The following is a 15,169-nucleotide window of genomic DNA, read 5'->3' on the forward strand; positions in this document are numbered from 1 at the left end:
GGCACACTCCAAGACAATGGAAAAACTCATCCGAGAGCTACTGTTTGCTGATGATGCTGCACTCGTCTCCCACTCGGTATCAGCTCTGCAGCATATGACGTCCTGCTTTGCAGAGGCTGCCAAGCTATTCGGCCTAGAAGTTAGTCTGAAGAAGACAGAAGTTCTCCACCAGCCTGCACCCCAGGAAGATTATCACCCTCCCTGCATCACTGTGGGTGAATCAGTTCTGAAGACAGTCCAGCAGTTCAGCTACCTGGGGTGCATCATCTCCTCAGATGCCAAGATCGACAAGGAGATTGACAACAGGCTGGCAAAGGCAAACCGTGCATTTGGCCGACTGCACAAAAGAGTGTGGAGCAACAAGCATCTGAAAAAAGGCACAAAGATCAATGTTTACAAAGCGGTTGTGATGACAACCCTCATCTATGGCTCCGAATCGTGGGTTTTATACCGTCATCACCTGCGACTCCTTGAGCGCTTTCATCAGCGCTGCCTTCGCACCATCCTCAACATCCACTGGAGTGACTTTGTGACCAACACTGAAGTCCTCAAGCGGGCAGAGGTTACCAGCATCGAGGCACTGCTGTTGAAGACGCAGCTGCGCTGGGCAGGGCATATTTCTAGGATGGAAAACCACCGCCTTCCCAAGATTGCCCTGTATGGCGAACTCTCCACCGGCCATCGAAATAGAGGGGCACCAAAGAAGAGGTACAAGGACTCCTTGAAGAAATCCCTTAGCACCTGTCACATCAACCATCACCAGTGGTCTGACCTAGCCTCAGATCGCAAAGCATGGAGGCACACCATCCACCAGGCTGTCTCTTCCTTTGAGAACACACGCATAGCTGGTCTTGAGGACAAAAGGAGATTGAGGAAGAATCGCACTGCTACAGGACCAACCCTAAATCAGACTTTTCCCTGCAGCCGCTGTGGCCGGACCTGCCTGTCCCACATTGGTCTTGTCAGCCACCAGCGAGCCTGCAGCAAACGTGGACTATTGCACCCTTCTTAAATCTTCGTTCGCGAAGCCAAGCCGAGAGACAGCCATGTTCTGTTTTAGCCATTGTATACAGCCATGTTGGAACTACATCTGTTCCAACTCTTCAGATAGAGATTCTCACCTGAGGAATCTGCAACAAACCTTTTTGAAACTAAAATATCCACTGGATGTAGTCCTAAGAGCATAAGAGAAGCCATGTTGGATCAAGCCAGTGTCCCATCCAGTCCATCACTCTGTGTCACACAGTGGCCAAAACCTAAGTGTCATCAGGAGGTCCACCAGCAGGGCCAGAACTCCAGAAGCCCTCGCCCCCTCCCCCAAGCACCAAGAAGACAGAGCATCACTGCCCCAGAGTGTTCCGTCTATAACTTCTGGATAAGAGCCATCGATGGACCTCTGAGAACAGATGAACAGAAAACCTGTAGCAAGCCAGGCCCCAAAGAGACAATAACAGAACAGCACTAGTGGCCACGTACAGCTCTCAACTCTGAACAGTTCAATACATCATCATCAACTTACAACCTCTACTGGATGACAGTTCTCTTTCACAAGTATGGAGAGGGCCTCTTCTTACCCACAGACAGCCCCCCTAATCTTAAACAAATCGTCATCCACAATAATACAACATCTAATTTGAACACAGACCAGAGCTTGTGGAAAACACAGATGCCAGCGTTGCTGCCACACACACCCAGACAACACACCCACTGGACCTAACAGCATCAGCTAACACCATCTCAGACTCATTCACTTACTCAACTTCTAACACTGTGTGTGTCATTAAATTTCAACAAGATTCTTCAGTTCTCTACATAGGGCAAATATGCCAAAGGGTTAATGGACACAGATCTGACATCAAGAATCACAAAACTGAGAAGTCTGTAGAAGAAAACTTCAGCCTTCCAGGACACTCATGGCTTTTTTTGTAGAAAAAGCCCAGCAGGAATTTATTTGCATATTAGGCCATGCCCCCTGACATCACCATTGCTTCATGCAGGGCTTTTTGTAGAAAAAGCTGGGCAGAAATTCATTTGCATGTTAGTAACCCTTGGAGAAGCCCACACCACCCTTTTCCCACTTCTGATGTGATTTTGGGCCGATGGGACATGCTGACCTTTTGACTGGAGGGGGGCAGCCCAGGAGAGCCCCAGGCGAGCAAGGCCTGCTTGGGTTGGCAGGATCTCTAGCCAGCCCAATCAGGCCTTGCTCACCCAGGGCTCTCCTTTCTTGCATCGGGTTGCTTTTGGTAGGGGGTGGTGGCAGTATATGCTAATGAGTTATGCTAATGAGCTCCACCACTTATTTTTCTACAAACGACCCCTGAATTTTATAGTCTGATATATGCCAATAAAGGTTTGTGACTTGAACTCAAGAGCCAAGGAAACTTCCCTTTCCTCCCTATTTTGGAAGAATGTGGCTATTCCACGAGGGAGAAAAGGAAGCCACTTCCGCAGTTGCAGGGAGGCGATCTGTTCTCGGCTAGTTCTACACTTCGGCACCCCTTCTAGTTTCAATAAAGCAGCAATCCCCTTTTGCGCATGCGCCTTTGCCTACTCGTGGGAGCGGTCGGAGGGAATGGCAAATAAGTTACGTAAGAAGCCCCGCCTCTTCTCCCGAATTCCCGCCACCACGGGCCAATCAGGAAGCTCCGAAGGCTGCCCCGCGATTTTCCGCGCCAAACTCCAAAGCCGGGAGGCGTAAAACGGGATCTTTTGCGCGGGCTGGGTTGCTGCCGCGGCCGGAGTGCCTTCCCTTCCCTTCCCTTCCCGCCGCAGCGCTGCCGTTTGCCCGGCCCCTTTGAAATCTGCAGCCGAACAAAAAGCGCGCCCGAGCCAGGCGTCCTGGGAGTTCTTGGGGGGCCACTTGGGGTTTTCTCCAAAGGCGCCATTGCTGCAAGGAAGCCGGGAGCGAAAAGGTGATCTTGCGAGGTGAGTGCTCTTGTTTCCCTCGGGAAATCTCCCCCGAAAGCGGCTGCTTGGAGTTTTGCCGCGCTGATCTGAGAAGCCAGGAAGGGACCCCCGATTCAGCCACAAGACCGCAGCCGTTTCTTATTTGCTGGCCTCTCGGGTCGCTGCTTCAACAAAAGCGGTGCCTGCTTGCTCACCAGGGACATCGATTGCCGGCCCCCCTTTGCCTGAAGGCAGCCTTACCGCATCCTGTGGCGTCGGCTCCCTCTTCCCGGGGCGGGGGGCGGGGGGGTGATGCGTTTACGGCCCGATCTGTGGTGATGGCTGGGGAGTGAACCCTACACGAGTTCCATGGAGTTGGAGCTACCAGCTTATGCATAGGATTAAGCAGAAGGGGGCTTGGGTGAACTGCAGTGGGTCAGCTCTGCCTTGATTTTCTGCCCCATAAGTGAGTGAGCGAGCGGGATTTTCAGGGAGGCGTGCACCGATCCGGCTGCAAAAGCGCTTTTTGATTAAATTAGGTTACCTGAAGAAGCTCTGAGTCAATTCCAGGGCACGTTTTGGATGTCGGAGAGGGGAAAATGCATTGGGGGGGGGGAGGCTGCAATTGCAATCCTTCAGATGGTTGGTCAGTCTTGTTCCGCGTGCACGCGCCCTTCTCTCCCCCTTCTTTACCGTGCACGTGGTTTTGGCTCATTAATATTGGGTGGCTTCAGAGCTGAGTGGTTTGTGCACGCTAAGGATTGCCACTTTGGATTAGACAACTTTAGGTCTGGTTTCCCACAGTGTGGGGTCAGCTACATACCTCTGAAAGAAAAATCTGTCCTGGACTTATTTTCTTTGTTGATTCTAGTAGTGGAGGGGTATAGTGCCTTTGCACATGGAGGCTCCATGGATCAACTATACTTAGGACTGGTGTAGTAGGAGGCTGCATGGAGCTGCTGCTGCTGCTGATAGGCTCCACGTGGCCTATGGTTTTATCTAAATATTTCTTAAGAGCTGTTGGTGGGAGTAGCTATCGCTCCATCTTGCGGCGGTGAACTGAATTCTATACTGACTGAATCAGATCTTGCCCTCAAAGTTTGTGGTCTCGGTGCCAAACCCCAAACATACAGATTCCTGAGGGGACCAGGGGTGTTTTAGCTTTCTGTGCTTTCTAAAACCCACTTGATGGTTTGTGTGCCCAGACTGCAAAGTTCCCCTTCTGATGCTCAGATACCTCTCAAGTGCTTTGACATTCACAAATTCCAGACTGTTGCTTTCACACACTAAATAACACACTTCCAGTGCACTTTGCAACTGGATTTTACTGTGTGAAATGGCAAAAGCTGCTTGCAAATCGTCGCTGAAGTGGATTGAAACCGCAGTGTTGAGCGTGTGTGACCTCAGAGGGCAAATAATTACAATTGCAGCCAATAATATTTCAGCCAATTGCTGTACTGGGCATAAAAAACAGGAAGCTGTTTTGGGTAGCCAGGGGGTGGGGGTGGGAACAGATTTCTTTAAAAAAATCTTGGACCCTGGAGGTGGAAAGGGCTTATGGTGATCGTGTAGGGCAGGGGTCCCCAACCCCTGGTTTGTGGACCAACACCAGTCCATGGCCTGTTAGCAACCGGGCCGTGAGTTGTATAATTATTTCATTATATATTACAATGTAGTAATAATAATGATGACATTGGATTTATATCCTGTCCTTCACTTTGAATCTCAGAGTGGTTCACAATCTCCTTTATCTTCCTCCCCCACAACAGACTCCCTGTGAGGTGGGTGATGCTGAGAGAGCTCTCCCAGAAGCTGCCCTTTCAAGGACAGCTCTGCAAGAGCTATGGCTAACCCAAGGCCATTCCAGCAGGTGCAAGTGGAGGAGTGGGGAATCAAACCGCGTTCCCCCAGATAAGAGTCCGCACATTTAACCACCATACCAAAAGAAAGTGCACAATTGCATCATCCCAAAACCATCCCCCTGCCCGGTTTGTGGAAAAAGTGTTTTCCACAAACCAGTCCCTGGTGCCAAAACGGTTGGGGACCACTGCTGTGGGGTTTTCGAGGCAAGAGATGTTCTGAAGTGGTTTGGCATTGCCTGCCTCTGCATAGCAACCCTGGGCTTCCTTGGTGGTCTCCCATTGCCAGGGCTGACCCTGCTTAGCTTCTGAGATCTGGTACAGCCATACCAAGGCAAGGGACAAACCAGAGTGCTTTGCTCTTTCCTGCCCTGGACTTCCTTGGTGGTTTCCCATCCCTGCTTAGCTTGTAAGATCTGGTAAGATCAGTCTAGACTGGACCACCCAGGCTGGTGGCTCAGGAGACCCAAATTCAAAGGTGTTCTGAGGTCCAAAATACCCTGCATGCTTTTGGGCTGAGTGTGCCTCTGTTGCTCAGCCTGACTCATCTTACAAGGGCTGTTCTGAAACGAGTGGGCTGTCCCACAGTCTTCTGGCATGCACCAGCAATGAGAAAGCAGTTTGTCTGGGCTGCGGGATGTCACCCCGTTTGTGGATTTCTGGGCCAGGGAGTGGCCTCATGCAGGAAGAGCTGGTCCTCCCACTTTGCAGGCTGAGACAGCAAAGCTCCCTGGCAGCTCGCAAAGGTCTTCTAGGTGTGGCCTGCCTCATCCAAGAAGAAGGTGGGGATGCTGTGGCGCCTGGAAGTGGTCCGGCGGTGGAGCTGCTGTGGACTAGAGGCTGCTTCCTTTAATGCCTTTGTTGCATCTCAGGTTGTCTCATCTGCACACAGACTTTATCCTGGAGGGAAAACTGTAAATGGGGTGAAAGGGTGTTTTCTGTGGTGGCCCCTCCTCTTTGGGGCATCCTCCCCAACACCCTCCTTTACTGTCTTCCAGGAGCCAGGCTACATCGCTTCTGTTTCCCTGGGCTTTTAATTAAGGGTTTATCCTATCAACTTTTTAATGGTTGGCTTTGGTTTTATGGAGAGTTTTTATCTCATGCGTTCTAATATTGTGGGTTTTTTAAAATTGTAAGGTCCCTTGAGCAGGAGGTGGCCTATTCTAAATAAGTAAATTCTAAATACTTATTCTAAGTAAATACATAAAAGCTGTTCAAAGCTGATGCAGCAGCAGCTGAGACTACTGATCCAGGAAGCCCCAAGTTCAAATTTTCTCTAGCAGTCTTTTCTCTCTCCCTCAGCCCCCTATCTGCAGCAAGGCCTTCCCTTACAGGGCTGTAGGAACAATTGCTGGAGATGATGAATACCAAAAGTGTGATTCAGGTTCAATAAAGGCATGACATCTCAAGGCTCAGACATGCAAACTAGTTAGAGCAGGGGTGTCAAACATGTGGCCCGGGGACCGAATCAGCCCCCCCCCCCTTCCCGGGCTCCCATTAGCCCCCAGAGCAACTGGCGATGTCTGCTTCCTTCTGCATCACAGCTTGCTTTGCCAGGCTTGCTCAATTGTGCAGGAGCTACAGAGCAAAACCTCTATTTTCTCCATTGGTTGAGGATCCTCCTTTGGGGAGGAAAGGAGGGAGGCAGACTTTGCTTTGCCAGGCTCTCTCAATCGCACAACAGAGCTACTGAGCCAAACCTCTCTTCCTTCTATTGGCTGAGGCTCTTCCCCCTCATGGTCCTCCGGGGAAGGAAGGAAAGAGCCAGAGCTTCCATTTCCCAGTTCCCTGGATCACGTGGGAGAGATACAAAGAAGGCACCTTTAAGACAGAGTTCTAATATTTTAAGCATGTTTTATTTTAAGCTTTTAAAAAAGTCTTAGTGTTTGTGTCCTTTATAAATTTTCTATCTCTGCTACCTGGCATTACATTTTATGACATACATGGCCCGACCCAACAAGGTCTCATTTATGTCAGATCCAGCCCTCATAACAAACACCCCCGAGTTAGAGCATTAGAGTAGGACCCAGGAGACCCCAGGTTCGAATCCCCACTCAAGTCATGGAAGCTTGCAGGGTGATCTTGGGCCAGTCTCACTCTCAGCCTAAACTACCTCATAGGGTTGTTGTGAGGAGGAAGAGAACAATGTAAGCCACTTTGGGAGGAAGAGGGGATATAAATAAGATGAATAAATTGGTACCTACCTTATAGTATGGATTCCTTTGTGAATGAGCAGAAAAAAACCCAGACTGGGGAGCTCAAAGAGCTAGATAGTGTTCATCAGTGATTGTTGCTTAGCATTCATTTTTATTTATGAATTATGTTTTTATCCCCTCCCCATTTGTGTTTTAAACTTACAACCACCCTTTGAGGTAGGCTAAGCTGAAAGACTAGCCCAACGTCACCTAGTGTGTTTGGTGTGTGTGTGTGTGGGGGCTGAATCCAGATTGGCATCACACTGCCTCTAGTGGAGTATAGGAACAAGGTTATGTGCATGAGGTATTTGTGCTCCTTTTGTTTGTATGCAAGTGCTGAAGAGAAGGGAAAAAGCCAAATAAAGCTTGCCAGCTTTTGGTTTTAACTGGCTCTGTTCTTCTTCCTTTAGAATACTACCCTGCGAAAATGGGATTTAGGAAGTGAAGCATTTCCCACTGCAGTTTCATGTTGGGAAATACCTGGAGGTTTTGGGGTTGGAACTTAGGGATAGCAAGATTCAGGGAGGGGAGGGACTTCTTTGTGGTAGAATAAAATGCCACAGAGTCCATCTTCCGAAACAGCCATCTTTTCCTGGTGAACTGATCTCTGCAGTTTGGAAAGCAGATCTCCAGGCTCTGCTCTCATCCTGGTCTCCCTCACAGGGTTGCTGTGAGGAAATGGAGGAGAGAACATTGTTGAAAGCTGCTTTTAGTCCCAACTGTGCTTGCAATCTTTCTTTGTAGGTAATCTTGCTGAAGCTTTTTGGCTAGGCACTGTTGAAGACAGGATGCTGGGTAGGTGGATATCCTTACATACTAGAACAGGAGTGTCAAACTCACTTGCTATGGGGGCCGGATCTCACATAAATGAGACCTTGTTGGGCCGAGCCACATTGGGCTGGTCCGTGCGTGTACCTTATAGGTTTTTTATTTGTATCTCTCCTAAGGGATCCAGGGAATTGGCCGAAGAAAGCTCTAGTTCTTTCCTCCCTTCCAGGAGTTGGAGGAGCCTCAGCCAATAGAAGGAAGAGAGGTTTGGCTCAGTAGCTCTGCTGTGCAATTGAGAGACTCTGACAAAGGAAGTTCTTCCTCCTTTCTCCCCAAGGGAGGAGCCTCAGCCAATGGAGAAAATAGAGACTTTGCTCTGTAGCTCCTGTGCAATTAAGCAAGCCTTACAAACCAAGCTGTTATGCAGAAGGAAGCAAGAAAGAGGGAGAAGGAAGCAGATGGCAGCCAGTTGCTCGGGGACCTGATAGGAGCCCACTGAGGGCCTGATTTGGCCCCCAGGTCGCATGTTTGACACCCCTGTACTAGAAGATCCAGGGGAAAGTTAGACAAGCAAACACTCCTGTGTCCATGGGTTCAAACACTCATGTGTCCATGAAGCTCATGTGGCAACCTCAGGCCAGTGTCTCTCTCTACCTGACACAGGGGTATTGTGAGGATAAAGTGGGGAGGGGATAACCATGTACAGTGCCCTGAGGAAGGACACATCTCTGTGGAAATGCATGGCACATCTCTGGATCGAAACTGGATTAGTCTGAGGGAGAAGACCTGCCCAGGCCAGAGGGTGGAGATCTTTGCTGAGAGGAACGAGAAGCTTGCAGTGTGTGGCAAAGAGGCCATGGGAGTTGTGTTTGTCATATGCGATTCTGCAAGGGAGCAAAGGGTGGTTTTCCATTGTGTGCAAATCCTGTACTTCAAGATGTGAGGACTGACAATCTAGAATTGTTTGGTTTGGGACATCTTTGTACACTTCCAGCTTCTGTGCTCTGTGTCTGCAATACTGAGGTGGGGTGGGGGGGATGCAAATAACGCTTTGGGAAAAAAACTTAAGAACGTAGCACCGGTTTTTGGAAGGTGGGTTTGCTGGTGATGTTACAAACCCAAACTTCCCAGCATATTCACTGGAGTTATTTCCCCTCATTCATATCTTCTTTATCAGATCAAAGGTTCATCTAACGCAGCAACTATCTTGTAATTTCTAGGTAGCAGGGTGTAAAGATTAATGATCCAAAATCTGGACTCAGTGCTTCTGATAAAAATTCATGTAGGATCAGGCTATCACTGGCTATTGCGTAATGTAACGAAGAATAGACTAGAAGAACTCAGAATAGAAATATAACCAAGGAGATAATAGAATGAAGAATAGAACTTCCATGTTCAGAGGCAGTATACCGCTGAATACCAGAACTTCATGTGCCCAGGGCACATTGTAGCTCAGCTCTGGCAACTGTCCAGATTTCTAGGTTGGAGACTCTGAATATATGGACTAATGAAGTGTCTCTGAAGGAGTGCATGTTGCTGTGCCTTCATCACCACTGGAGATGTCTGTTACCAAACACTAGGGATGAAGGCACATCTTATCTACAGGTTGCCATACTCCCTGCCTCTGCAGAGGCATCCTTGGTGGTTTCCTTTCCAAGTTCTGACGTTCCTTAGCTTCTGAGAATGGCAAAATCAGGCTATACTAGGCGTGGCCAATCTTGCTTAACATAAGAGCCACGTAGAATAAATGTCAGATGTTTGAGAGCCACAAGGCAGGAAGGAAAATGGATGGAGGAGGGAGAGAGAGGTGGAAATAAAGCAACTTTAACTTTATATGCATTTTCCAAGCTGATGGCTGGCTTGGTTTGGAGAAGTGACGGGATGGTGGGGGCTTTGAGAGCCACACAATATGTGTGGAAGTGCCACATGTGGCTCCCAAGTAGCAGTTTGGCCACCCCTGGGCTATACCATACAGTTTTCCCTGAATCACACTTTATAGGAGAGTTGGAGGGGTGGGATTTGCAGGTTCAGTAAAAAAAAAATGTTCCTGAATGATAGGATGATACCTTTTATTTAGGCTCAGGACAACAACAATTAAGTCATGAGGAAAGCTGTCCAATTCAACAAAGCTCCTATTTTTGCCTTGAGTAACTGTGGGGCCATCTATATGTTCAAAGAAATGACTTTGTTCAGTATTCCTGACTTTTTTTTTTTACCCATCCTAACTTGAGCTTTATCTGTGTGAAACTCTCCCTACTCCATCTGAGATAGATCCAGTAGGCAGCCGTGTTGGTCTGAAGCAATAGAACAGACAAGTGCACTTGTTCTATTACTCCATCTTAGGCCTGATTTAAATGTGGGGCTGGAAGCTCAAAGGGGATGATCCCTGCAGGTTCAGGGTCTTGTGAAAACCGTGTTGTGAGCTCTGCAGAACAGCGATGGGTGCCTAAATCACCTGCCAACACAGACTCCTCAAGGGCTCTGGATCTTTGGCATACAAATTAAGCTTGCCTGACTGCTTTGAGTGGGTTGCACCAGAGATGCCAAGCCCATGCCAGGCTACACAAAAATGCTCTTTCGCCTTGCCAGCATCACAGTTTAAGTATGGCTTTGCAGCTTGGATTCCCACCCCCAATCCTGCCCTTTGCCAGCATCTTTCTCCCTCTTCTGTTTTTGTTTGCTTTGGTTAAGAACATAATAATTTTTAATTTAAATTAATTTAATTTAAATTAATATTTAATTTAATAACATTTAATTTATATCCCGCCTCCCCGCCAAAGCAGGCTCAGGGCAGCTTACAACGTAATATAAAATACAAAGATTACATAATAAAACAGCAACCTACAACATTGTACAATTTCCTTAAAATTCCCTTAAAACCATCTAATTAAAACCAAACATCAGAAGAGCCCAGCTGCATCAGACCAGTGGTCCATCTAGTCCAGCATCCTGTCTCACACAGTGGCCAATCAGTTCCTCTGGAGGGCCAACAACAGGGCAGAGAGGCTGAGGCCTTCATAAGAACATCAGAAGAGCCCTGCTGGATCAGACCAGTGGTCCATCTAGTCCAGCATCCTGTCTCACACAGTGACCAGCCAGTTCCTCTGGAGGACCAACAGCAGGGCATGGAGGCCGATGCCTTCATAAGAACATCAGAAGAGCCCTGCTAGGTCAGGCAAGTGAGGGTCCATCTAGTCCAGCATCCTGCCTCACACAGAGGCAGTTCCTCTGGAGGGCCAGAAACAGGGCAGAGAGGCCAAGGCCTTCATAAGAACATCAGAAGAGCCCTGCTGGATCAGACCAGTGGTCCATCTCATCCAGCTAATGAATTCCTTTGGAGGGACAACAGCAGGTCATAGAGGCCAAGGCCTTCATAAGAAGAGCCCTGCTGGTCCATCTAGTCCAGCATCACACAGTGGCTAACTGGTTGCTATGGAGGTCTAGCAACAGGGCATAGAGGACAAGGCCTTCCCCTGAGGTTGCCTCCTGGCTCTGAGACTCAGAAGTTTCATGTCTGAATGTGGAGATTCCCCATAGTCATCACCAGGCTAGTAGCCATTGACAGACTTATCCTGCATGAATCTATCTAATCCCCTTTTCAAGCTGTTCATTCCTGTGGCCAGCATGACATCCTCTGGCAGTGAACATTTTAACCCTCTCTGTGTCAAGTCACATTTCCTTTTGTCCTCCTGTCCACCAGGTTCATTGGATGCCCTTGAGTTCTAGTATTTTGGAGAGGGGAAAATGTCTGTGCGTTAGTTCTCTCTACCACCTGCATAATTTTATAAAGAATTCCACCCCACCCCCCTTAGTTGTCTTTTTTCTAAACTGAAAGGTCCCGGATTCTTCAGCCTTTCCTCCTAGGGAAGGTGCTCCAACCTTTGTTTTGAAGGCCAAAGAAGAGTTTTGGGGACCCGTGAGCCTGCTTGCTGCTTTGGTGTGTCTTATGTGAGACCCATGAAGCTGACAATTTAAAGCACGTCGTGCTGGAGAAGACTCTTGAGAGTCCCTTGGACTGCAAGAAAGATCCAGTCAGTCAGTCCTAAGGGGAATCAACCCAGACTGTTCCCTGGAAGGCCAGATGCTGAAGCTGAAGCTCAAATACTTTGGCCACAAAATGCGAAGGGAGCACTCCCTGGAGAAGACTCTTGAGAGTCCCTTGGACTGCAAGAAGATCCAGTCAGTCAGTCCTAAGGGAAATCAACCCAGACTGTTCCCTGGAAGGTCAGATGCTGAAGCTGAAGCTGAAATACTTCGGCCACCCAATGAGAAGGGAGCACTCCCTGGAGAAGACTCTTGAGAGTCCCTTGGACTGCAAGAAGATCCAGTCAGTCAGTCCTAAGGGAAATCAACCCAGACTGTTCCCTGGAAGGTCAGATGCTGAAGCTGAAGCTGAAATACTTCGGCCACCCAATGAGAAGGGAGCACTCCCTGGAGAAGACTCTTGAGAGTCCCTTGGACTGCAAGAAGATCAATCAGTCAGTCCTCAGGGAAATCAACCTTGACTGTTCCCTGGAAGGTCAGATGCTGAAGCTGAAGCTCAAATACTTTGGCCACCAAATGAGAAGGGAGCACTCCCCGGAGAAGACTCTTGAGAGTCCTTTGGACTGCAAGAAAGATCCAATCAGTCAGTCCTAAGGGAAATCAACCCTGACTGTTCCCTGGGAGGTCAGATGCTGAAGCTGAAGCTCAACTACTTTGGCCACCAAATGAGAAGGGAGCACTCCCTGGAGAAGACCCTGATGCTGGGAAAGACAGAAGGCAAAAGAAGAAGGGGATGGCAAAAGAGGAGATGGCTGGACAGCACTACTGATGTAATTAACATGAATTTGAGCAGACTTTGGAGGATGGTAGAAGACAGGAGGGCCTGGCGTGACTTGGTCCAGGGGGTCACAAAGAGTCAGAATCGATTGTTCGACTGAACAACAACAATAAAAATTGCCTCCTCTCTTTTTTCCTAAGCTGCTTTGAATAGATGTTGGCAAATCAGCTCACATATTTTTTTTTAATAAAGCTTTATGGGCCTAGCCTATGTATTTTACTTCATTTCTACCTTGCCATGCTTTCCTGTGGGGACTGACAGCAGCTTACATTGTCCTTCTCTGATTCATCCTCACAACAGCCCTTTGGGGTAGGTTAGGCTGTGTATGGGACTGGCCCAAGGTCACCCAGCAAGCTTCCATGGCAGAGTGGGGATTCAAGCCTCGTCTCCCAGTTCAACACTATCCACTGCAGCCCTGGCGGCTCTGCCCTGGCTCTGTACATCCAGTTGTGTGAAGAGAAGGGAGGACCTGGGGTTGGAAGGGCCAAGCAGAGAGCATCTCTGCAGATTCCGGTCAAACGAGTGCAACCCCTTGAGGGTGGGTTTTCCCTGGCTGGCAGAGGAAAATGAGCAGAAAACAAGACTCTTCCTCCCCTGTTTTATTGCTGGTTCATTAGCAGGCAAGTGTGGTTTGCACCCACACAGATGAAATTTTGTGTCTCTTTGTGGCAAAGGACACTTGTTCCCCTGCATGGTTTTTCCACTTCTTTTCCTCAGGAAAAACTGAGTATCTGTGGACTGGCTTGGGGGACAACCTCAACCCATCTTGACAAAGCAGCAAAAGATGTGATAACTGTCCTGGATCAGGCCAAGGTGCGTTGGATCAGCATCCTGGCTGTGGCTGGCGAGGGGTCCAGGAGGAGGGCATCTATTCAGTTAATTCATTTATAACCCATCTTTCTCTTTGACTCAAGACAGACTACAGCAGTTACAAATTGCAATTAAAAAGTACAGCGTGAAATACCATGAGCCTGTATATCTTTTTCACAGACATTGAAAGCTCAGCTTTATTTGCTTTACATAAATGCTTTCACGAAGCAGCACCCCTCCTTTTTAATTGCCCTTGCAACCAACTTAAAACAGTTACGCTGCCCCTGAACCTAGAGGTTCCATCTTGTTCTCCTAGCTGCTGATGGCCTTAGCCTTGTGACTATGCAAAACATACAGCTTCTCCCTTTGCGTGAGAGCCAGCATGGTGTAACACTGAGATTTGGGAGAACTGGGTTTGAAACTCCACTCGGTTAGCATGGTATAGGAGCGGTTCAGAGTGCCAGATAGTCTAGTACCTGAAGGACCCAGATCCTAGTATCTGAAGAACCCAGATCACACACTCAGCCTAACCTGCCTTACAGGTTGAATGGGTTACCGTATTGGACTGAAGCAACAGAACAAAGTTTGAGTCCAGTGGCACCTTTTAAGACCAACCAAGTTTAATTCTAGGTATAAGCTTTTGCATGTATGCACACTTTTTCAGATACATATACATGTTATGTGTATGTCATGTATATGTTTCTGGTCAGAAACGCATACATATATGTGTGTTTATATATATATATGTACACACACACACACATACCTAGATGTATGTATCTGGTGAAGTGTGCCTGCACACTAAAGCTTCTACCCAGAATTAAAATTTGTTGATCTTTAGGGGAGGGATGGTGGCTCAGTGGTAGAGCATCTGTGTAAAAAGCCTGGCGTGAAAACACTGTGATGTGACATCACCCCCGTCGGAAACAACGGGTGCTTGCACAGGGAGGGGGATTTAAAGGGTTAAGATTTTGTGAATATTTGACTGCACTTATTGTATATTGTTGTTTTTTAAAAGCTTAATTAAAAAAAGAATAAAGAAAACTTAGTTGGTCTTCAAAGATGCTACTGGACTTCAACTTATTACAGTAAATAAAGGCAAGGCTTATTAAATGCTATATGTAAATACTATTGCTCTGCTCAAAAGTTGGAAATGTTTGTCGTGCAATATACAGAGTAACATCTCCATGCTCGCCCGTGTATATGGTGCGAACTTACGCAGATCTTCATATAGAATCCCAGTTTTGCATCCTGTCTCTTTAAATAAGCTCCCGCCTGCCTTTTCCCCTCCCCATCTGCCTCCTAACTATACTTTCCGAAATGTCGCGAGACTTCCCCCCAACTCCCGCGCCAAAGCGGATTTTTCAATTTGTGGCGCGAGGAGCGAAGAAAAACAGACGCGGCGAACTTCAGGGAGGGAGGGCGGACGAACTTGCTTGTTGGCGGAGGTGGGTGCTGACAGCCGCCTGTCGACCAATGTGCGCCTCCGAGGGTGGAGGCGTGGGCCAATGAGGGGTGCTGGCGAGGGGTAGGGGGATGAAAGCAACGAATGAGGAGGAAGGAGGGGCGGCCGAGTGCCAGAAGAGGAGGGGGCGAGAGAGACGAAGTTAGGCTGAGAGGTCCCATTGATTGCTCGCTTGGCGGTCGGGCGTCGACCCACTCTGAGGGGGGAGCGAAAGTGGGTCTTTACCGTGAGATGGGGAGAAATCGGGGTCGCTAATTGGAGTGCTGGGGGAGAGTCCTTGGGACCCCCGCCCATAGTCTTTTTTGTGGAGGAGCCCTGGAAAGGGAGGCGTGAAGAAACGGGGGGGGGGGGGGAGAATCCT

Source organism: Heteronotia binoei, chromosome 2 (assembly GCF_032191835.1).
Source record: "Heteronotia binoei isolate CCM8104 ecotype False Entrance Well chromosome 2, APGP_CSIRO_Hbin_v1, whole genome shotgun sequence".
NCBI lineage: Eukaryota > Metazoa > Chordata > Lepidosauria > Squamata > Gekkonidae > Heteronotia > Heteronotia binoei.